This window comes from Uranotaenia lowii, chromosome 2, assembly GCF_029784155.1.
Source record: "Uranotaenia lowii strain MFRU-FL chromosome 2, ASM2978415v1, whole genome shotgun sequence".
In the NCBI taxonomy this organism is placed as follows: domain Eukaryota; kingdom Metazoa; phylum Arthropoda; class Insecta; order Diptera; family Culicidae; genus Uranotaenia; species Uranotaenia lowii.
Genome location: NC_073692.1, coordinates 391,525,595 through 391,550,403, shown reverse-complemented (window position 1 = coordinate 391,550,403; position 24,809 = coordinate 391,525,595).

Genomic DNA, 24,809 nt, shown 5'->3' with positions numbered 1-24,809 from the left:
GAATTTTTACGATTTTTTTTAATTATATTCGCATACTTTTACGTTCGAAAGAAAATTGCCAATGATTGAAAAATGTAAAGACACAACAACAATTTTAAAGCGTGTTTTCTCGAAATTAGTTTTGCTTTTTTACCCCTTTGATGAGATCGGATGAGATGAAGGATGTACGAAAATAAATAAAATTTAATTAAAAATAAAAACAAATAATAGTTGAATTCGGCAACACTGAAGATAAATAAAATAAAATAAATGACTATGAGAACGTTTGTTATTTTGGCAACACAAGGCAAAACAAACATAACAACTATTCTTGTGAGCGAAAGACGTGTCTGAATGAATCTCTGATTTGAGATTCATAAGAATTGTAAAATCACGACACTACTTACTGCCTTACATCTTAGCCGGTGACCAGGGGTGGAAAACAGAAGAAAAAAAACAAAAAAAAAGCGCTCAAATGTCAAATTGATCTCAAATCACCGAAGTGATCAGGCTTCAAATTTTGTTTCATTAGAATGTCCATTCTTAAAACTTTTTTTTAAGTCGTTGAGAGAGTTTTGCATTGGATAAGTTTACAAGTTTAACCAAACTGAGCATGCCTCATCTATGAAACAATAGCTTTGTTGATTTTGTTTGGTTCCGGCTCTTATTTTTATCAGAAACTGTTACAAATCTTTTCAAAAAGTGCTCATTTTTCAGTCGAAAAGTAAAAAATGCTGCAATAATGCTGCAGCAAAATTTCTATTTGCCTGACCAGGCGCGGTCCTATGGGGGGGGGGTGATCGGGGTGATCACCCCTCCCCCCCCAAGCGGCAAAAAACCGTTACAAAATACTCGCAAACGCTGGATTTTATATAAAAACTAAGAACTTTTCCTGGAAGGCGTACTTTCGAATTCCCAAATTTTTCCACTCCGTGGGGGTGTTTGTTTAATAAAAGAATTTATTAATCACTTAATAGCTTGAAATTGAAAAAAATCGGTCCGCCAAACTATAACAGCTGTAACTTGCAATTCCCTGGAACGAATTTCACCAAATAACTTTTGTTGAGGTACTTACAGCATTGAATTTGAATTTGCTGACCATATACGCTACCGGCTATAAGTTTGGGATCACCCCCTCAAAAACAAAAAAAATTGTTTGATCATATCTCAATCTTTTTATGACATATTGCATTTCTTTTGATCCCATTCTAAAAACGATGATCAAAACCTTTTTCGTATGTTTTTGGCAAAATGTATATGTTGACCTCATATGACTTAAACTTGGCTTAAAGTTGGGAAATTTCCAAAATCGCACTTTATATTTAATCTCGATCAGTTCAGGGTTGGATGGACCGAATTTAAAAATTCGAGTTGCATTTGAATCTTTTTTCATAAATTTCAAAACACATTTTTTTTTGGGCTCACCCCTCAATCTGCGAAAAGTTTGGGAGCATGCAGAACATGCGGTTTAATTTCGTGCGTATCTCTGTCATCAAACAACGTATCGCTAATCTGATGAGTTATATTTAATGCTCATGAGTTGTTTTCGCTTTTTGGATATTTCGTGAAATTATTTTTTCACACTAATTTCGTTAAAACTTTTGCTATAGTTTGATCATTTTTAGATGATGTTCATCAAATAGATGGTATATTTCCTGCAAACTTGTTCCAACCATAACTTTACTATCTTAGGACGAGTTATTGCAAATCGGTTTGGCTCCACATTTGATGGATCAACATATCGCGATCCTTTTCAAAAGTAAAAAAAAAGACTTGAGCCTTTAAATGTTAAATTGCCTTTGGGGGCCGTTCAGATACCACGTGAAAAGAGAATGAGTCCTTCCCCCTTTCCGTGTGGCTATTTGGCAACCGCTACTCCCTCCCCCAAATGTTCACCTGGACTGCCCTTTTTTTTAAATAAATATATGGAAACTGTTTAGACAATTTAAATTAAAAAGATACATTTAAATTTCAGAATATTTTTTGAAAATGATTCCTTATTTTGGAACGTTTTTAAACAAAATTAGCTTTGATTGTATTTGCCTCGACGTAGCAAAAATGGTCGTTTTTTGATTTATTGATATAAAAACGATTCTTCTTAATTCAAACTATATTTGGTAATTTTTCAGATACTTAAAATTTCAATTTACATTTTAACGTTTGAAAAAGAAATGAAAATTTTGGATAAATATATAGAAAATGGTCAAACACATCAAATTAAAAATGTGTTTTCGAAATAAGTTTCTTTATTTTTTTAAATAAATCATTATCAATTTTTAATAAAACAAATCGTTGTTTTGAGACCAAGTTATGATTAAATTTTATGAAGAGATTAACCACCGTAATTTTTGTTTGTTACTTTGATTTATCGGCCTAGCGGTGAAAAGTGATGTCCTTTTTAGTAGGGACATCTAAAGATTATGAAATTTTTTTTTTTTATATAGATGGATAGAAGGTTAGAAGAAATGAAAGATGGTGAAAATGAGCGGGTAGAATTTGTCTAGAAGCATTACCATCACATACCAAATTTTTGTTCCTCACGAGCCTACTACTATGAAGTGGTAGATACAGATAGAGTTGCATCTACCACCACACATTAGTAGGCTTAGCGTGGTCCGCCCCACAAGCGAGAACTTGTAGTGCGGACGAACTGCGGACTGTTCGTCCGCACTACAAGTTCTCGCTTGTGGGGCGGACCACGCTAAGCCTACTAATGTGTGGTGGTAGATGCAACTCTATCTGTATCTACCACTTCATAGTAGTAGGCTCGTGAGGAACAAAAATTTGGTATGTGATGGTAATGCTTCTAGACAAATTCTACCCGCTCATTTTCACCATCTTTCATTTCTTCTAACCTTCTATCCATCTATATAAAAAAAAGAATTTCATAATCTTTAGATGTCCCTACTAAAAAGGACATCACTTTTCACCGCTAGGCCGATAAATCAAAGTTATGATTAAAATTATAAAAATAAATTTCAATTATAGGGATTTTATGGTAATACAAAATTACTTTAAAGATGTGAACCTTAGATTATTGGTTGAAACGTAATAACAGATATGCTTCAAATTCTATACAAAACACAAAAATAGTGTTTTTCACCTGCTCTGATTAGTACTTTTGCTTTGCAATTCTATCATCACTTTTAAAATATTACTCACTGCGTTTTATTTTGCAGAATATTCGGTGATGCAAACAGTACTTTTGAACACATTTTAAGCGATTATTCATGTTCAGAATATTCGTTTCACCGAATACTTGAAAAGGGCCAATAGTCGGTATTCGGCCGTTCGCACTATTCGGTACATTTTTCATGATATCTTTTCAATTCTCGAAAAATACTGAAATACTACTTATGAAACTAGAGGTGATGGATATAATCTAAATTCGAGTTTAGAAATTTATTTCCTAAATCAATTTTTAAAGCATAGGCTCAAAAACTTGCCTATGTTTTAATTTTTCCCAGGTGAAACTATTCAGTCATTCCCGACTATTTTCTCGGAAACAAGGCAATCGCTCAAGTTGAACATTCGGAAGACGTTTTTCTAATTTTTTACCAACGCGGCTGGATTTCAGAATTCACACCTATTATATCGCCGATACTGTTTTTAGCTCATCTACACAATAATATATAACATTTAGAGTAGACATCCAGCTTAATAATCTAGGTTAAAAAATCCACTATGAATCTGGAAGTTTGGTTATTTCGATTGCTATTGATTATGAATTTTCACAGAAATATTGAAATAGTTTTAACTTTTAGAAATTAACGTTTTATTAAATATGTTAATACTTACGGTTTCGGCAGAGGAAATCTGCCGCTCCGTCGGCGAAACCAAAACAGTTTGTTTTGGTTCCGCATGCTTTGAGTCAATTCGCAATTGAAACAATAGCGGTGATGATTGATGATGACAGCTGATGATGGTAAACACGGTACAAATGTTTACATCATCACACTGTGAAGCCAAACAACTCAAATTGGGTTTGTGGTAACACAACAGTGTTGCCAAATATTCTGGGTAAGAATATCAAAGTACTCATTGAGAAATGAGTACTTTCCCGGTTAGGGAATATAAGAAGTGGAAAGTGACAATTAGCTATCGCTAATTAATATAGTTGTATTCTACTGACCTCACAGACGAAACATGAATAAAGATAACTCTATTCCACCACTGAAACCTGCGTTTTTTCAACAGGTTATGGGCCCAGATACGTCTGGATTGGAAAATTATGAGTTAGTGAGAGGGGTACTCTCAAGTATATTAGACTTGCGGTTAGCAAGTTCTGCAGCAGCCAGCACAGAGGGACAAACCAGCCCTAAGACGAGCCAGAGGACCACCGGGGAGAGCCAACCAGCAGCCAGAGGATCGCCAGCGCAGAGACCAGCAAGCAAGGTGTCCCAGGCCAGCCAGAAGGTTCCACCAGAGGTCGAGTCCGGGGAGGTTCGCGGATTGAGAGGGTTACTCTCGATGCCGTCCCGAGCCACATTGCGGTTAGCAAGCGTGAGTTCACGACCGACGGCCGGGAGGAGTCCCAGGATCCGCAACCGGGATGCGCAGAGATGGACAGGTCCAGCTGCAGCAACACCCCTGATTAATTGGGTGGTGCTGATAGCCGAGAGGGTTACTCTCGTGCTTTTGTTGTGCGCTATGGTCAGCAGTTATGAGCTGACCCATGCACAGAGGACCACCAGCGCAGAGGATCGTCAACGCAGAGGCCACGAGATGCTTCAGGTCAGCCAGAAGGTGCCACTGGAGTTCGTGGGCGGGAAGTCGGGTTCCGAGAGGGTCACTCTCGATGCCGACACGAACCGCGCTGCGGTTACTAGCATGGTTTCATTTCCAACGGCCGGGACGAGGACTCTCGGGATCTGTAACCAGGATTGGTCAGGTCCGAATGCTCCAGATGGAGGATTAGCCCGGATCGGAGATTGTAGGAAACTGTTCGAGAGGGTTACTCTCGTGATGTGGAGCTACGCTGCGATCAGTACGCGTAAGCTTACCCAAGCTTACAGAACGATTTTTCTGTGGCTTTGGAGGAGATGCATTAGGCGACGGTTAGTTGTCAGATATTTCAGCATTGCATTGGATCCAGATGGATCGCATGCAGCTAAACGTTGCCCTCCGTTTTTATGGAGCGCTCGAAGCGTTGAAGCAAAGGAGCGAAAAGCCATGAAGCTGCTAGTCGAGAGGATTATTCTCGTGCTTAGTAGCTGCGCTGCGGTTAGCATGCGCGAGCTTGTCTTCGGCGGATGGTTGATGTTTCGGGTGCTTCGGAGGAGGTGGTTTCGGCGACGGTTAGTCGCTAGCGCAGTCAATCAGTTCTTTCTGCGGATTCCTGCCGAGAGTGCAGATTCTCGAAGTCATCGCGAAATGAAGGCTTTGAGAGGGAACGTGAAGAAAGCGGCAAGAGGTTGTTTATCTGGGGTTACCAGAAAACAACGTTCGAGAAAGCAATATGCTTTTCGTTCGCGTGCTGGGGTTATCAGCCACCGGAATCAACGAATCATCGGTTCCGGTGCCAGTGAGCATAGGGCGCGAGACGAGAGTGACTGCGAGAGTAGCGATGGCGAAGATGACGAGGATGCTCAAGATTCCGTCAATCCAGAACCGACCCAGAGACGCAGTCATCGAGCAGGAGAAGCTTATCAACGCTACGTGGCTAACGTAGCCACTGATGATGAGGAAGTGCAACTTTAAATCGTCAGCAAGCTCAAGGGCAAAAGGGACTGCTTTTTTTCCGGAAGACCACCGCAGCCATGAAAAGAACGAGATTCGGGCTGAATGATGGTGAGGTTATCACCGAACAACCGTTCAACATTTGATCGGTTGTTTGCATTTTTCGAGGCCGAACATCAGTGCTGCGGTTGGCGTACTAAGCAACTATCAAGCAGCCCTGGATGAGAGCGAGATTTGGGAAGTGGTTAGCATAACCCAGGTTAAAGGAAACCCATTCTGTTACTGGTACGAATTGCCGATGGACGCAGCTAAACGATGGTGAGGTTATCACCGAACAACCGTTCAGAGAACTTATCGGTTGTTTGTTGTGGCGATATCATCGAGACCAGATATTTGTGCAGCGGTTAGCGCACTAAGTAAATACCAGGCCAGCCCGGCGGAGAGCCACTGGCGAAGCCTGCAGCGTATTCTGCGATACCATCGACGTATGACCATTATGGCGTTGGTATACCGCAGCAACGCGAACACGGATAGAATTCGAAATTTTGCTATCAGGATACGTTGAGAAGTTTTTGCAACGATTCGGTAAGCCGATTGTAAACCTGTAAGCACACCGCTTGACACAAACGTTCGCTGGACGAAGCTGAACGATGGTGAGGTTATCACCAAACAACCATTCAAAGAATTGATCGGTTGTCTACAATATCTGGCGACATCTTCGAGGCCAGATATCTGTGCTGCGGTTAGCGCACTACGCAAGTACCAGGCCAGCCCGGCGTATAGGCACTGGCAAGGCCTGAAACGTATTCTGCGATACCTTCGAGGTACGACCGATACGGCGTTGATATTCCGCAGAAACGCGAAATCGGAACCACTCATCGGATATTCTGATGCAGATTTTGCCAACGACTCCGATGATCGAAGATCTGTATCAGGTTACGCTTACATGATCTTCGGGAATCTAGTTTCGTGGTCAACGAAACGTCAGCAGACGGTCAGTCTGTCGTCGACCGAAGCTGAGATTGGAGCGCTGTGCCATGCGGTGAAGGAAGGTTTGTGGCTAACAAACCTCTTGGATGAATTGGGTGTGGTTAGCACTCCTTTCACATTGATGGAGGACAACATCCCATGCATCCAGTATCTGGAAGAGGCGCGGACTCATCAGCGGATGAAGCATCTGGATGTGAAGTATGCTTTCATCAGAGACATCATAAGAAGCGGTCAGCTATCTTTGCGACACATCTCTACTGAGGATCAGCCAGCTGATGCGTTCACGAAGGCGTTACCAAGGGCGAGGCACGCGAAGCTGTTCAGCATTCTCAATCTGCGAATTGAGGGGAGGTGTTAATACTTACGGTTTCGGCAGAGGAAATCTGCCGCTCCGTCGGCGAAACCAAAACAGTTTGTTTTGGTTCCGCATGCTTTGAGTCAATTCGCAATTGAAACAATAGCGGTGATGATTGATGATGACAGCTGATGATGGTAAACACGGTACAAATGTTTACATCATCACACTGTGAAGCCAAACAACTCAAATTGGGTTTGTGGTAACACAACAGTGTTGCCAAATATTCTGGGTAAGAATATCAAAGTACTCATTGAGAAATGAGTACTTTCCCGGTTAGGGAATATAAGAAGTGGAAAGTGACAATTAGCTATCGCTAATTAATATAGTTGTATTCTACTGACCTCACAGACGAAACATGAATAAAGATAACTCTATTCCACCACTGAAACCTACGTTTTTTCAACAAAATATTATTTTATTTAATTCAAACATTAAAAAAAAAGTTTGAAAATATTTAGAGCATGATGAAAAAATACGACTTTTCACTCTGTTGTGGTATGAGCCTACTTGGTTGAATGATTCGACTGAATCAAAGCAATCGAAAGATTCCTTTTAATTCAACCACGGTAAATTAAAAGTTCATATACCAGTATTTCGATAGCAACTTACTACCTTCTTCAATCGAAAACGTTCACTGAAGAAGGTAGTAAGTTGCTATCGTAATACTGGTATATGAACTTTTCATTTACCGTGGTTGAATTAAAAGGAATCTTTCGATTGCTTTGATTCAGACAACTTTTCACTTTTTTCATAAATAATTCGCTGCAAATTAGTAACTATTTCTTTGGATTTAGTTCCAACAAAATTAAAAATCTAGTATGATAGCTTGAAATTAAAGAAAAAACAAATAAAAATGAAGTTCCAAAAGTTTCATACCTTAGAATTTGATTTTGATGATCTTATTTTAGAATTAAATTTAAATTAAAAAACTGAAGAAATTTAACAAGAATTAATAATAATTCGATAGTTACAAACAACGATGCAGCAAAATACTTCAGAAAAATAATTAAATATTCAGTTTTTAATTTATAGCAATTATAACCAAAAACTCTTTTCTCAAATAATTATTTTGGAATCTTTGTAAAATGAAAATCATTAAAATGTTTGTGAGCGTCTTACTCTAATATGAAGATTCCCAGTAAAAATATTATGGATAACTTGAAGATTTTTTATTACATTTTCTTCTAAGACAATTTGTGAAATGACATTTATATAGAAAAATTCTTTAAAGAATTCTTAAAGTTATAATTTTGAAACTGCGAAATGTAAAAAAATACGAAAATTATCTTTTTATCAACACTTTTTAGCAGTGAACATCTAAAATTCACAGATTGTTGTATGAAATGATATTAAATGGTATCAGAATAAGTATATTGAGGAAATTTGTAAAAAGTTTTCACTATTTTTCTTAAATTTCAAACTTTTAAATTCCAACCTACAAAATACGAGGCATATTTGCAACTGCAATAATCCAAACCCCCCCCCCCCCCCCCCCTCGCCTCCATCCTCCACTCTGTTTCTCAAAATAAACGTTTTTTCGCCAGATATTTACGATCCTTTTTATTGACTGATTTTTGAAAATTTGGAAAATCACCCCCCCCAAGAGCAAACTCTAGGACCGCCCCTGTGCCTGACCTAGGCCGGTGATTGTTAGCTGGGGGTTGGACACTAAAAAATGTTTGTAAATTGTGTATTTTTCGTCTTATCCTTAGTTTTTTTTTTTTTCAAAACTTGAATGTGTCCAAAATCTAATAAAAATTATTATTATTTGAAAATAATTTGAGTTGTGTTGTATTTCATTTTTCACTTTTAAAAAAGTGAGAAGAGTCATGTATTAAAATTTATCTTCTCGATATGTCGAAACTTGCATGTGTTCCTAATTTCATGTATATCACATCAAATGTATGGGCTCTATAGTTGTTTCTATACATTAAGTATGGGAGCTTTCTGTTTTTGAAGCAACTAATAAATCAACTTCTTGTGTCGATGCACAATTAGAAGCTAAGCCAAAAAGAGAAAGATTATTCTTACTTACGATGGAAAATGTTAAAATGTTTTCAATGAACCTTGGTTGGGATGAGAATTCAAATTTTCCTCAATGTAACTGTTCAATTTCCGCTTGCAAGATTTGCGCAATTTCGGCCGACATAGGATCCTTGATTCACCTGAAGGAGCAAAAGAACCCAACGATAGATCAACAAGGAAGAATGGAAGAATAACTATAGCTTATCCTCAAGAAGAATATCCTCACTTTTTTTTCAAATGAACCTGAACAGAAAAATGTGTTTAGATTGGGTTCAAATTAGAACTTTTCAAAAAGGCGTCGCTATGAATATAATCTGGTGTAAAGCAATGAAGAAGTTAACCAAAAAACAATTTTGTCTGGATAGTTAAAAAGAAAGTTTTTATTTTTGAAACAAAAATATCCATTGGATGAAGTATAATTTCAATTCAACTGCATCATATGGAAGTCATAGCTCGCCGAAACACACCAGCGTAGTTTTGTTATCACCATTCGATCGGGATTAATCTAAGCTAGGAAGTCTATAAGAAAAACCAGCAACACGAAGTTAAAAAGTAACATTGTGATTGCGGACGGCTGCACCTGACCGTAGATTCTCAAAATGTGCAACAATCCTTCGCGTGTAAGCCCAAAAAGACTGTTGCGACGAAGATGGCAAAGAAGGAATATCGAAATTTTCGTTCTTTTCTTCCTATTTGTTGAAGTTTTTATGTTCATGTGAAAATTTTTCGGGACTGCGTACGTTTTCGCTCCTTTTCGGTTCCTCCACGTGTCCCTTCCACGCACCTCATCTCTAAAAGCGAGTCGGAGTCTGATTTTACGGCTTATCATCTCCCGACTTTGCGAGGCCGTTTTATGTTGAGAGGATCTGCCAAGTGAAAAAAGGTAAAAAAAAACTCTTCTAAGCCTAGAGAAAGAGGAAGTCGTCTGGGTATGGGAATGGAATAATCGAAAAATTGTGCAATCGTAAATAAGATTATCTGGCAATTTTCTAGTCATTGGCGACGACTGGCAGTCAGCAAACTTCCCGCCAGACCATTCCGAATGGCTGGCTGGCTGATGAGAATGGCGGCCTCAAGAGGTCTCAAGGGCTTGCAGAAGTTATTTTTCTTATGTGATGCACCTGCACTGGTGAAGAAAAAAATGTGAACGCATATAATGACAGAAGCTACCGCAAACCACATTTTCTGCGCAACAGAATGCAAGCAAGCAGCTGAGGAAAAACATGTAGAATAAGTTGACAAAAAATTATTCACAGGAGTACAAATTAAAAACTAAATTATGAGTGCGAACCTATCATAAGTTTCTTTTTCGAATTTGATTGTAGCCTGAAGACTTCGATAGATTGATTCACGTTCTTTGGTTAGTTTCATGAATTAATCGGGTGTTCGAATTAACCAGAAGCGGTCTTATTTGCTAGGCTTGTAGCATAGCCTTAAATCGAAAACTAATTCCCAAAAACACGATCAAAAACAAAAGTTAACTTTAGACAATCAGCAATTTCCGGAGCCCAAGATGGCTATTTGAACTCGCCAACGACATGAAACTGGCAATCAAAACATCATTAGTTTCGAGCTTGATATTAATTGCTTTGGATCGCCTGGCGGCCTTACCGCGGGCTGTGAGGCGAACGATGCAAAACGTTTATTTTTTTTTTTGTTTAATACACAACTGAAAATGCATTCTTTTATTTTCAAATTGACTTGATGCTTCAACGTTTTGTTTTCGATTCTCGTTATTACTTTTCAGAAGAAATATGTACGAAAAACGAATTTTTCTAGTGGACCTTAGCATAAACAGAACATCCTACGTCTCATTATTTTGTAGAAGGTCCATGAAAATGGGTCGGAAGATGAACGTCAAGTTTGCTATTTAGGTGTTGTTTTGAAGCCTCATTTGAAGAAAAAGCTAATTACCCGTCTAATTAGTGACCAATGCCGACATCGAAGAAGCGGTTCAAAACAAACAACTATTACTATAGGCGGGCCCGGTCCTCATTAAAGGCACCTGAGCGTTCAGCATGCGAATTTAAGATTCCCTTCATCAGCATTGGTAGAAAAAAAAGATGCATTTTATATTTGTGAAATGAACCTCGAATTGTAATGCTAACGGTAGTTGTCAGGTTGTTTTCTTCCAAGTTGGTTGCAGATCTAGACGTTCGGATAGTTGAGATAACAAAACATCATCGTTAGATTTAGATGGACGCTGTCAATTTGTGGCCGTTTAAGCGCTGCCGGAATTGTGTGGCCAGACTGAGGTCAGTCCAAGCCGGGTGATGATGACTTTTGACTGGGAGCTTCTTGGTGCTGAAGTGCTAAACGTGGTGCATGGCCGCTTAAATAAAAAAAAAGCCAAGGAAAGCTGACGGTCATGACGCACTCATAAAAGGCGTCAAGTACCTACCTGTTGCTGTCAGTTGGTAGCTAAATAGTTGCTGATGGCGAACTCGACACATAAATAGATTCTCCTGAAGAATTCATGGAATCGATACGTAACCGTGGACGCAGGTCAGCAAAAATATTAAATTTCCTATATGTGTGAGATTGTTCAATAAGTGTAGTGATTTCAAAGCACCATTATATGGTTCAAAATAACTTTTATTTCAAATGTCGTTGTTCTAAAAAAATACACATTACACAAAGGAGTCTACTGATCATATTTTTCACCCATACTTCCAATTTTTTTTTTTTTTTTGCTACGATGCAGAAGTGACCTCGGTCAATCTTTATAAATATTGATTTAAGGACACATCCATTGCTCAAAAATGATATGAAACATTTCGGATTCAAAAATTCAAGGTGGATGTGAATAGTCATAAAAGCTAACTAAACTAAGCTAAATTTACATAAATATCAAACATGATAAATATAAAAAAAATGACAACATTGACAAATTTAACAAAAACGACAAAGTTGACAAAATGGGTCGATTTGAAAAAAAAAAAACAAAATTGATAAAAAAATTGGCCAAATTAAAAGAAAAATTGACAAAACTAAAAAAAATTCACAAAAATTTACAAAAAATAACAAAAATGACAAAAATGAAAAAACTACAAAAATGACAAAAATGACAAAAATGACAAAAATGACAAAAATGACAAAAATGACAAAAATGACAAAAATGACAAAAATGACAAAAATGACAAAAATGACAAAAATGACAAAAATGACAAAAATGACAAAAATGACAAAAATGACAAAAATGACAAAAATGACAAAAATGACAAAAATGACAAAAATGACAAAAATGACAAAAATGACAAAAATGACAAAAATGACAAAAATGACAAAAATGACAAAAATGACAAAAATGACAAAAATGACAAAAATGACAAAAATGACAAAAATGACAAAAATGACAAAAATGACAAAAATGACAAAAATGACAAAAATGACAAAAATGACAAAAATGACAAAAATGACAAAAATGACAAAAATGACCAAAATGACAAAAATGACAAAAATGACAAAAATGACAAAAATGACAAAAATGACAAAAATGACAAAAATGACAAAAATGACAAAAATGACAAAAATGACAAAAATGACAAAAATGACAAAAATGACAAAAATGACAAAAATGACAAAAATGACAAAAATGACGAAAATGACAAAAATGACAAAAATGACAAAAATGACAAAAATGACAAAAATGACAAAAATGACAAAAATGACAAAAATGACAAAAATGACAAAAATGACAAAAATGACAAAAATGACAAAAATGACAAAAATGACAAAAATGACAAAAATGACAAAAATGACAAAAATGACAAAAATGACAAAAATGACAAAAATGAAAAAACTACAAAAATGACAAAAATGACAAAAATGACAAAAATGACAAAAATGACAAAAATGACAAAAATGACAAAAATGACAAAAATGACAAAAATGACAAAAATGACAAAAATGACAAAAATGACAAAAATGACAAAAATGACAAAAATGACAAAAATGACAAAAATGACAAAAATGACAAAAATGACAAAAATGACAAAAATGACAAAAATGACAAAAATGACAAAAATGACAAAAATGACAAAAATGACAAAAATGACAAAAATGACAAAAATGAAAAAACTACAAAAATGACAAAAATGACAAAAATGACAAAAATGACAAAAATGACAAAAATGACAAAAATGACAAAAATGACAAAAATGACAAAAATGACAAAAATGACAAAAATGACAAAATGACAAAAATGACAAAAATGACAAAAATGACAAAAATGACAAAAATGACAAAAATGACAAAAATGACAAAAATGACAAAAATGACAAAAATGACAAAAATGACAAAAATGACAAAAATGACAAAAATGACAAAAATGACAAAAATGACAAAAATGACAAAAATGACAAAAATGACAAAAATGACAAAAATGACAAAAATGACAAAAATGACAAAAATGACAAAAATGACAAAAATGACAAAAATGACAAAAATGACAAAAATGACAAAAATGACAAAAATGACAAAAATGACAAAAATGACAAAAATGACAAAAATGACAAAAATGACAAAAATGACAAAAATGACAAAAATGACAAAAATGACAAAAATGACAAAAATGACAAAAATGACAAAAATGACAAAAATGACAAAAATGACAAAAATGACAAAAATGACAAAAATGACAAAAATGACAAAAATGACAAAAATGACAAAAATGACAAAAATGACAAAAATGACAAAAATGACAAAAATGACAAAAATGACAAAAATGACAAAAATGACAAAAATGACAAAAATGACAAAAATGACAAAAATGACAAAAATGACAAAAATGACAAAAATGACAAAAATGACAAAAATGACAAAAATGACAAAAATGACAAAAATGACAAAAATGACAAAAATGACAAAAATGACAAAAATGACAAAAATGACAAAAATGACAAAAATGACAAAAATGACAAAAATGACAAAAATGACAAAAATGACAAAAATGACAAAAATGACAAAAATGACCAAAATGACCAAAATGACAAAAATGACAAAAATGACAAAAATGACAAAAATGACAAAAATGACAAAAATGACAAAAATGACAAAAATGACAAAAATGACAAAAATGACAAAAATGACAAAAATGACAAAAATGACAAAAATGACAAAAATGACAAAAATGACAAAAATGACAAAAATGACAAAAATGACAAAAATGACAAAAATGACAAAAATGACAAAAATGACAAAAATGACAAAAATGACAAAAATGACAAAAATGACAAAAATGACAAAAATGACAAAAATGACAAAAATGACAAAAATGACAAAAATGACAAAAATGACAAAAATGACAAAAATGACAAAAATGACAAAAATGACAAAAATGACAAAAATGACAAAAATGACAAAAATGACAAAAATGACAAAAATGACAAAAATGACAAAAATGACAAAAATGACAAAAATGACAAAAATGACAAAAATGAGAAAAATGACAAAAATGACAAAAATGACAAAAATGACAAAAATGACAAAAATGACAAAAATGACAAAAACTTTGAAATCCGTCCATCAGGAACGCAACAATATGAGCAAAAGATTGTCCCAATTCTAAATGATGTATCTAAGCTTTAATATGTGAAAACAGCATTTGATTTCTTGAGTAGTTCAAAGACTTAAGAAATTAAAAAAGTGAAAATGATGCCTAAAATACCTATAGCTAATTGCCTATAACAAATGACGCCGAAATCTGCAATCGTAAAAAGGGTGCATCTATAAAAAAAAACTTTCTGTCAATTCAAAAAGTAGCAACACAGGAAAAGGATTACGCCACTTACAAAGCAGATCTCGGCATAGATCTTTCAGTTAATACCCGGGAGAATGAAAAGTCGCTTCCCAAAAGGACAGACCGGCGGAAGCTATTCATCATTATCTGATTCGAACCGATCCACGCACTTTCGATTCCAGGTTTCCTTCGAATGCGCGATGTGATTTCGATAGGAATCTTCTTAGGCGCACCGTGTTGTCGTTTTCGTGAGGCGTCTTCGATGCACGTATCGCCACCTTTAACCTGATGGCCGTTCCTTGAATGCCTAATGATTCGATTCTCCCAAACAAACGAGCTGGCTGGCGAGGCAAAGGGAAGCTTCTAGGCAAAAAGGCTAACACGCAAACTAAATCTCTTCTGCAGCTCCAGGGTCTCAACCCGCTCCCACGCCCTTCTCCTGGGGACGGGGGCCATTCATCCAAAAGTCCCCGGGGCCCATTCTTTCTCCGATCCGAAACGATGACAATGACCATGAACCCTGGTATTAAGTGACACCGTGCTTTCTTCGGCCGCCTCCTATTTCCGTCTCACGACCACGAGCCGCGATATCTGGTGTCTGTATGTTGCAGCATAATGTGGCCTGGTCCCAGCTTAGAACCAAAAAAAAAAACAAGAAAGAAAAGAGACCGGTTCCCCACCAGCTCAGCAAGAAATCGGCGCGGTGCTAAAAGTCGGTGCCAAGATTCGGCGGTTCCTGCTCGGGTTATTCTTCGAGGGGGGAAAATGCATACGACAAAAAGACCACAAACCAATCTCCGAACCATTTGGAAATATATCTAGCCTAGAACCAGAATTGGTGTTTTTTCCCGGTCTTCATGTTTAAGCTGTTGGCAAACGGGAGAAGAATAGAAAAGTATGTTGGCGTAGGCCCACCGCCTCATCACTATGTTCTATTGACTATTGAGTTTTCGGCATTTGGTAAATACATTAATCGAGAATCGTGAATGAATACCGGCACATGGCGCTTATTTGGGCCGGAATATTTGGGATCCCGAAATTGACAAGCATCTGCTTAAGCCAAGATGAAAATACAGCTCATAATCAATTGACGCTATTAATTATAGTTTTCACAAAAAAAAAAGATCATAAGAAAACTTTAATGCTATTCAGAGAATTTCATAAATCTTGTTTGTGCTCTAGAATTAACTACTCAAAGTGTTTGACTTGAGGTTAACAAATATAGAGTTTTTCCAAGTATGTCTCAAATTTCAGTTCAATTTCGAAAATCCAACGCAAAAAACATCAAAAAGCATAATGTTTCCGATCCCGGAGAAGCCATAATTCGATCGACCCATCTCCTCTCAGGTGCCTGCCATCAGGCATTTTCAAAACACGGGCTCGCTATTCTAAATTTCCAGCTTATCATCCGCGACGCACCGCGTCGTCGTCGTACCTTGGATTATTTATAACCTTTTACCTTCTTGAACATTTCTGCTTGATTCGTGAGCATTTTGTTTGATTCTTTCCGTGGCTTCCATCCTTTTCCTCCTTTCCCGTATCGGATTCCTAGAAGCCGTCCGGTTGAACAACAGCAGGCAAAACGCGTCCGAGGCGTACGCAACCTGATTCTTTGAGGCACATTTTTTAATCTTTTTCGTCATCAGTCCCCGGTTCGGCTCGACTCGCGATGATTCGATCGTGCGTTGCATATCGTGTTGCCATCATCAAGCTGCCGGCCGCCCCAATTGCCAGGGCGCACCAATATGCGACGGCGTGGCTAAAGTCGCGCAGTTTCAGGTTTCGTGGAACAGAAGGAACAGGGGAGAAGTAAGAAAACGCACCGAGGAAAAATGGACATTCTAGGCCTCGATTCAATGCGATGTGGTTTATAGCCGCGATGAATGTTAGAGAAAGACTTTTTGGGTTTTCCTAGCTTAAACGTGGTGTCGCCCACGTATTCTGCGCCATTATAGTCTGGAAAGCTGCTTCGCGATTCACCGTAAAGGCGCGTTAAATTGTTTATTTTTCGATAAATTGGTATAAACTAAGCTCAACACTTAAAAATTCAGAAAAAAAACATTCAAACTGCATAACATAACATTCAACTTGCATCTTTTTCAACTTTGATATCATGGGGATTCATTAAGGTAAAAAGTTACTCCGGATTATTGGAAGATTTTCGCAATAACATAACCCATCTTCCAAATACTGACCCTAATCGGCACGAATCCTGCATAAAGGGTTATACGGTCAAAATTTGGTCAATATCAACTTGAAGTATTTCTTTCAATTTTGCATATAAAAAATCTGAACACCCCTCATTTGGAAGGTGTGTGTGTGTAGAATGTTGCTCCTATTTTGATTTTGGAATTCACTCTTCAGTTGTCAAAATGCCGTCCAAGGAAGAAGAGCAGCGTATCAAAATTTTGCTCGCGCATCGCGAAAATCCGAGCTACTCGCACGCAAAGCTGGCAAAATCGCAAAAAGTTGCCAAATCAACCGTTACAAATGTAATTAAAGAGTTTGGGGAACGTTTGTCGACAGCCAGGAAGTCTGGATCGAGCAGAAATCGAAAACCGAAAGCCGCTGAGACGACAAAGAGATTTGCCGGTAGTTTCAAGCGAAACCCTAACCTCTCTCTCCGAGATGCCGCAAATAAGCTGGGTGTATCGTCTACAACCGTGCATCGAGTCAAAAAATGAGACGGACTATCGACTTACAAGAAGGTAGTGACTCCAAATCGCGATGATAAACAAAATACGACGGTCAAAACGCGATCCCGGAGGCTGTGCACGACGATGCTGACGAAGTTTGACTGCGTGGTAATGGACGACGAAACCTACGTCAAAGCCGACTACAAGCAGCTTCCGGGACAGGAGTTTTATACGGCAAAGGGAAGGGGAAAGGTAGCAGATATTTTCAAACACATGAAACTGTCAAAGTTCGCGAAGAAATATCTGGTTTGGCAAGCCATCTGTACCTGTGGCTTGAAAAGCAGCATTTTCATAGCTTCCGGGACTGTCATTCAAGAAATTTACGTGAAAGAGTGTTTGAATAAACGTCTGCTGCCTTTCCTAAAGAAACACGGTTGTTCCGTACTGTTTTGGCAGGATTCGGCATCTTGCCATTACGGTAAAAAGGCCATGGAGTGGTACGCCGCCAACAACGTGCAGGTGGATCCCAAGGACAAGAACCCTCCTAACACGCCAGAGCTCCGCCCAATTGAGAAATATTGGGCTATTGTCAAGCGGAACCTAAAGAAGACCAAAAAAACTGCTAAGGACGAGCAGCAGTTCAAGGCAAACTGGCTTACTGCGGCGAAGAAGGTGGACAAGGTGACTGCACAAAATCTGATGGCAGGGGTTATGCGTAAGACCCGGCAATTCGGATTTCGAAAAACGGAAGCCTAACTGAATATATTTCCTGAATTTTATACTAATTAAACTTGAAAAAGACATTTAATTTGATTTTTTAAATGAACGATTTCACCGATTTAAACGCGTTTTCCCTTGACCAAATTTTGACCGTATCACCTTTTATAAAGAACATCTTGTTTTCCAGACTGTGTCCACCTGCACATGCTTTCTCTGGAATCAATTTTGGATTTGTTATGGCTTTCTGATTTTTTTAAATAATCCCCTCGTTCTTCTCTCGTATTTGACCCGAAGGATTCCAAAGTAACCCCTTGGGGACCTTGAGGGTAAATTTGTCATTTTTGTCATTTTTGTCATTTTTGTCATTTTTGTCATTTTTGTCATTTTTGTCATTTTTGTCATTTTTGTCATTTTTGTCATTTTTGTCATTTTTGTCACTTTTGTCATTTTTGTCATTTTTGTCATTTTTGTCATTTTTGTCATTTTTGTCATTTTTGTCATTTTTGTCATTTTTGTCATTTTTGTCATTTTTGTCATTTTTGTCATTTTTGTCATTTTTGTCATTTTTGTCATTTTTGTCATTTTTGTCATTTTTGTCATTTTTGTCATTTTTGTCATTTTTGTCATTTTTGTCATTTTTGTCATTTTTGTCATTTTTGTCATTTTTGTCATTTTTGTCATTTTTGTCATTTTTGTCATTTTTGTCATTTTTGTCAGTTTTGTCATTTTTGTCATTTTTGTCATTTTTTTCATTTTTGTCATTTTTGTCATTTTTGTCATTTTTGTCATTTTTGTCATTTTTGTCATTTTTGTCATTTTTGTCATTTTTGTCATTTTTGTCATTTTTGTCATTTTTGTCATTTTTGTCATTTTTGTCATTTTTGTCATTTTTGTCATTTTTGTCATTTTTGTCATTTTTGTCATTTTTGTCATTTTTGTCATTTTTGTCATTTTGGTCATTTTTGTCATTTTTGTCATTTTTGTCATTTTTGTCATTTTTGTCATTTTTGTCATTTTTGTCATTTTTGTCATTTTTGTCATTTTTGTCATTTTTGTCATTTTTGTCATTTTTGTCATTTTTGTCATTTTTGTCATTTTTGTCATTTTTGTCATTTTTGTCATTTTTGTCATTTTTGTCATTTTTGTCATTTTTGTCATTTTTGTCATTTTTGTCATTTTTGTCATTTTTGTCATTTTTGTCATTTTTGTCATTTTTGTCATTTTTGTCATTTTTGTCATTTTTGTCATTTTTGTCATTTTTGTCATTTTTGTCATTTTTGTCATTTTTGTCATTTTTGTCATTTTTGTCATTTTTGTCATTTTTGTCATTTTTGTCATTTTTGTCATTTTTGTCATTTTTGTCATTTTTGTCATTTTTGTCATTTTTGTCATTTTTGTCATTTTTGTCATTTTTGTCATTTTTGTCATTTTTGTCATTTTTGTCATTTTTGTCATTTTTGACATTTTGGTCATTTTATGTCATTTTTGTCATTTTTGTCATTTTTGTTATTTTTGTCATTTTTGTCATTTTTGTCATTTTTGTCATTTTTGTTATTTTTGTCATTTTTGTCATTTTTGTCATTTTTGTCATTTTTGTCATTTTTGTCATTTTTGTCATTTTTGTCATTTTTGTCATTTTTGTCATTTTTGTCATTTTTGTCATTTTTGTCATTTTTGTCGTTTTTGTCATTTTTGTCATTTTTGTCATTTTTGTCATTTTTGTCATTTTTGTCATTTTTGTCATTTTTGTCATTTTTGTCATTTTTGTCATTTTTGTCATTTTTGTCATTTTTGTCATTTTTGTCATTTTTGTCATTTTTGTCATTTTTGTCATTTTTGTCATTTTTGTCATTTTTGTCATTTTTGTCATTTTTGTCATTTTTGTCATTTTTGTCATTTTTGTCATTTTTGTCATTTTTGTCATTTTTGTCATTTTTGTCATTTTTGTCATTTTTGTCATTTTTGTCATTTTTGTCATTTTTGTCATTTTTGTCATTTTTGTCATTTTTGTCATTTTTGTCATTTTTGTCATTTTTGTCATTTTTGTCATTTTTCTCATTTTTGTCATTTTTGTCATTTTTGTCATTTTTGTCATTTTTGTCATTTTTGTCATTTTTGTCATTTTTGTCATTTTTGTCATTTTTGTCATTTTTGTCATTTTTGTCATTTTTGTCATTTTTGTCATTTTTGTCATTTTTGTCATTTTTGTCATTTTTGTCATTTTTGTCATTTTTGTCATTTTTGTCATTTTTGTCATTTTTGTCATTTTTGTCATTTTTGTCATTTTTGTCATTTTTGTCATTTTTGTCATTTTTGTCATTTTTGTCATTTTTGTCATTTTTGTCATTTTTGTCATTTTTGTCATTTTTGTCATTTTTGTCATTTTTGTCATTTTTGTCATTTTTGTCATTTTTGTCATTTTTGTCATTTTTGTCATTTTTGTCATTTTTGTCATTTTTGTCATTTTTGTCATTTTTGTCATTTTTGTCATTTTTGTCATTTTTGTCATTTTTGTCATTTTTGTCATTTTTGTCATTTTTGTCATTTTTGTCATTTTTGTCATTTTTGTCATTTTTGTCATTTTTGTCATTTTTGTCATTTTTGTCATTTTTGTCATTTTTGTCATTTTTGACATTTTTGTCATTTTTGTTATTTTTGTCATTTTTGTCATTTTTGTCATTTTATGTCATTTTTGTCATTTTTGTCATTTTTGTCATTTTTGTTATTTTTGTCATTTTTGTCATTTTTGTCATTTTTGTTATTTTTGTCATTTTTGTCATTTTTGTTATTTTTGTTAAAACTTCGACCTTTTTATGTTAATTGTTCCTACTTTTATTTTATGTATGTCTCGTTAAAGCTGTTTAGATTCTCCAGGGCAATTTTTGCGAGTTTTTGACTTCTGAGAATTTTTAGTTATTGGTTTCCGGAAAACATTTAAGATTTTATTTATTTTTACTGTCGTAGGAAATTATTGCAGTAAGTTGCTATCAGATCGTGTACTTGTTCCGAAAATTACCTAATTTGATTTATTTTTAACTCAATCTACCCTGATAGTGCGCACGCAGATCTAGCAGGGCCGTCGAAAGCAGCCCAGCGGCAACGCAATTCCTATTTTCTCCGGGGGCAACGAACGAACCGCGGATGCTGCTGCTGTTGGCCGCGTCAAGTGCATTTAGTGCGTGAGGCCATGCAAACCAACAAACAAACCAGTCATATTATTTGCCACGTAGACGTCGTCGTTGTCGATATTTTCTTCTTCTATTTTTTGCCTCCATCTTGCATCGACAGCATCGTCTTGAGACTCTCGCGATAGGCAGCAGCACAGCTAGCTAGACGCGGTTATTGTCATCATCACATCGACTTCATCTTGAAAGGAGCACAGCAAAATAAAAAAAAACACACATCACAACAACCATCTTCTTGGATGCGGAGGAATAAAATATAAGCAAAACACACAACTGGAATCCATTTTATGGGGCTGGCCGAGTCGTTCCTTAGGTGTCAGCGATTCTCAGAATTGTTCCAGAGTTGTAGTTAGATTTATGAACTAAAGTTACATTTTGTTACATATAAGGGCTGTACTCGTTGCATTGTGTTGCCTTCCATACAAACTTTCATGTATTGTTTCCAACTTGCACAACTCTTGAAAAGTTTGGGCACAGCAAGGTGATTCGAAGGCTCCCAAATCCATGGTGGGACCAGCATTGTTCCAAGCTTTTTAAGGACAGTTCAAAAGCATTAATAAAGCTTAGTTCTTTTAGAAATGGGACATTTTCATTTGCTAATAGCTCGTTAACTAGTTATTGGATATTAAAAACTTTGACAGCATTTTGTTGCCTGTAAAAAATACTATTCGACCTATTTTTTTCAAAATTTAAACTTTACGCGTTTTTGAGATATGTACGATGCAAGAGAAAAAGAAAAAAATTATTTTGCACAGTTTCCTTTAAAATACGTCATTATCAAATTGATAGCTGAAAAAACCGTTGATTATTCAAAGAATTACTGAGTTTTTGTGGTGGATAAGTATGCAAACACTGTAAATAATGTCCACAAAGTTCAAATCAAGCATTGGAGTGAAGCACATGATCGGCAACAACGGTTAAGGGTCATCAAGGAAGTCAAGTCTCATACCAGCATTTTTAATTTTTAATAAACGAAAAACTAAGGGTAGATCGCTGAAATGTCCAAAACAATTTTCTCCGATAAGCTGATAGTGTTGCCTAGTGATGACTCATTGAAATCCAACCTCAAACATATATTTTATTATAGCTCCAAAGCGCTTAAGCTGTAAAACCGGTACCGGAAAAAAAACGTACAAAAATGTGGTCAAAAATAATCAAATTTGTTCATTTCGGAACAACTGTATCCACTAAAATGCTTCCAGTTTCCAGTTTCCAGAGAAGTATTGGACCAAAAAGTATCAAAAATTGAAGAAGGAGGGTGAAGCCACCTGAAATATAGATTTTACGAAGTATAAGTTGGAGAAACTGATCAATACCATGACTGAAAAAAGTGTGCGCCGGCCAATGGGAGATACCAAGAATAAAGTAGAAATTTCTTTAACCAAAAACGGTAAATATTTTTTTTCAAATTTTTCCATAAAAGATCATAACATTACCTTATTTTTCTTCAAAGAAAGTATTTCGTTTAAACGAATGGTTTTTTAGATACAGGCATTCGTAACTGTCCCATTTCTAAAAGAACTAAGCTTTAGATTTTCGAAAACATGAAACTCTCGTCCTTTTTGAAGCGTATTTTTTTCCCTTGAAAATCTGTTAAAAAAAATGGTCAAAGAAAATTGGCGGAATTTTGTGAGCGGTTTATTACGGGAAACATCCTTGAGTACCTTGTGGAAAGTGGCACGAAGCATGAGAAATCGATCATCCTCGAATGAAAGTGAGAAATGTTCACAAAGATGGATATTCAACTTCGCATGGAAAGTATGTCCGGATTTCACACCTGTCCAAAAAATAATCCGGAATTTGCCTCCAGACAGGTACGATCTGGATTCCAGCTTTTCGATGGTAGAGTTCTCACCTGCTCTTATTTCTTGCAACAATTCAGTACCGGAAATTGACAATATTAAATTTAACTTGTTGGAAAATCTTCCTGATGTCGTACAATTTCGTTTGTTAAGTATCTTTAATCAAGTTTTGGAGCACAACATAGTTCCCAAAAATAGGAGACAAGTGAGAGTCATTGCTATCCAAAAGCCCGGAAATCCAGCGTACGATCCCAATTGTCTTGTTCAGCTGTCTTCAGAGATACAAATGGCGTACGCAAAATGTGAGCAAATGGCTTCATTGTTTCTAGACATTTTTAAAGGGAGCTTTAGATGCAGTCTCAATAGAACATTTGTCAGACAAGTTTTACTCCCGGGGTCTGCCTCCTCTCCTAACAACATCTTATACAGCTTGCTTTGTTAAAAACATTTGAACTTTGATCAGGGAGATATTGCAGTCAGAAGAACTTCTTGCGTGGGCCTCCCGCAGGGTTCATGTTAGAGTCCACTTTTGTACAACTTTTACGTAAGTGATATCGACAGTTGTCTCTCTGAAGGCTGCACTCTAAGACAACTTGCAGATGACGGTGTGGTGTCTGTCACAGGATCTACTGAGTCTCATCTGCACAGACCTTTACAAGATACTTTATTTAGACAGATTGACAACCTGACCCTGGGCTGGTAGTTCCTCCCCCTAGTGTTCCAGGGTGGAAACGTGTCTGCAAGTCCCGGCGATTGCAGATGTACGGCTAAGAGAACTATCACTAAAGTGGTGACTATGGTGAGTCAACACTAAGAGACGTGTAAGACACGTCAGTGTCAGTGAGGCACTGTATTATGCCGGAGGTGACAGGGTACGACACGCGTTTCGGGAATTGATGCGCCTTAACCGCGAGGATCTACAATTCGATTTGCGCTTCGGGGAGAGGGACACTCGACTTGCGAATTGGGTAGTTGCGCTGAGTGGTGACTCAAGAGGGTTCGGAGGAGTCTGAGTCTTACACGTGGCTTAGGGGTCCTTGCCTGCTGACCCGCGTGTTCGATAAGAGAAAGTGTCGTCGACAACTCGCTTTGTGTTTCTGGACTTCCTGGACTAGATTCGCAAAGTTAGTAGATGCGCTAAATGGGGACCTCTTTTAACACGTTGACATGTCGGATTCTAACTCGCCAGAGAAGGAATTGTGCATCGAGTCGTGTTGGAATGAGGTACATATTTGCTGATAGTGGTTTCGGAAACGAGTATTGCCTTGAAGCGCATTAGCACGAATCGACCTCCCACTATTGAAGTATAGTGTGTTCGAAGATTGACAACCTGGGCTTTAGGGCTTGGGATTGAGTTTCCTCCACAGTAAACGGAGATGGCTGTTTTCTCTAAGAAACATAGACCTGCTCAACTCCTAGGCAGAACGATCACTTCATCGAGGTGTTTTGAGTATCTTGGGGTTTGGTTTGATTCCACGTATACCTGGAGAGTCCACATTGAGTATCTGAAAGGAAAATGCCAACAAAGAATCAATTACCTCCGATCAATCACTGGAACCTGGTGGGGAGCCCATCCAGAAGATCTTATGAAACTGTATCGAACATCTATTCTTTCAGTAATGGAATATGGTAGTTTTTGTTTCCAGTCAGCTGCCAACCTCATCAAACTCGAGCGTATTCAATATTGTTGTCTCC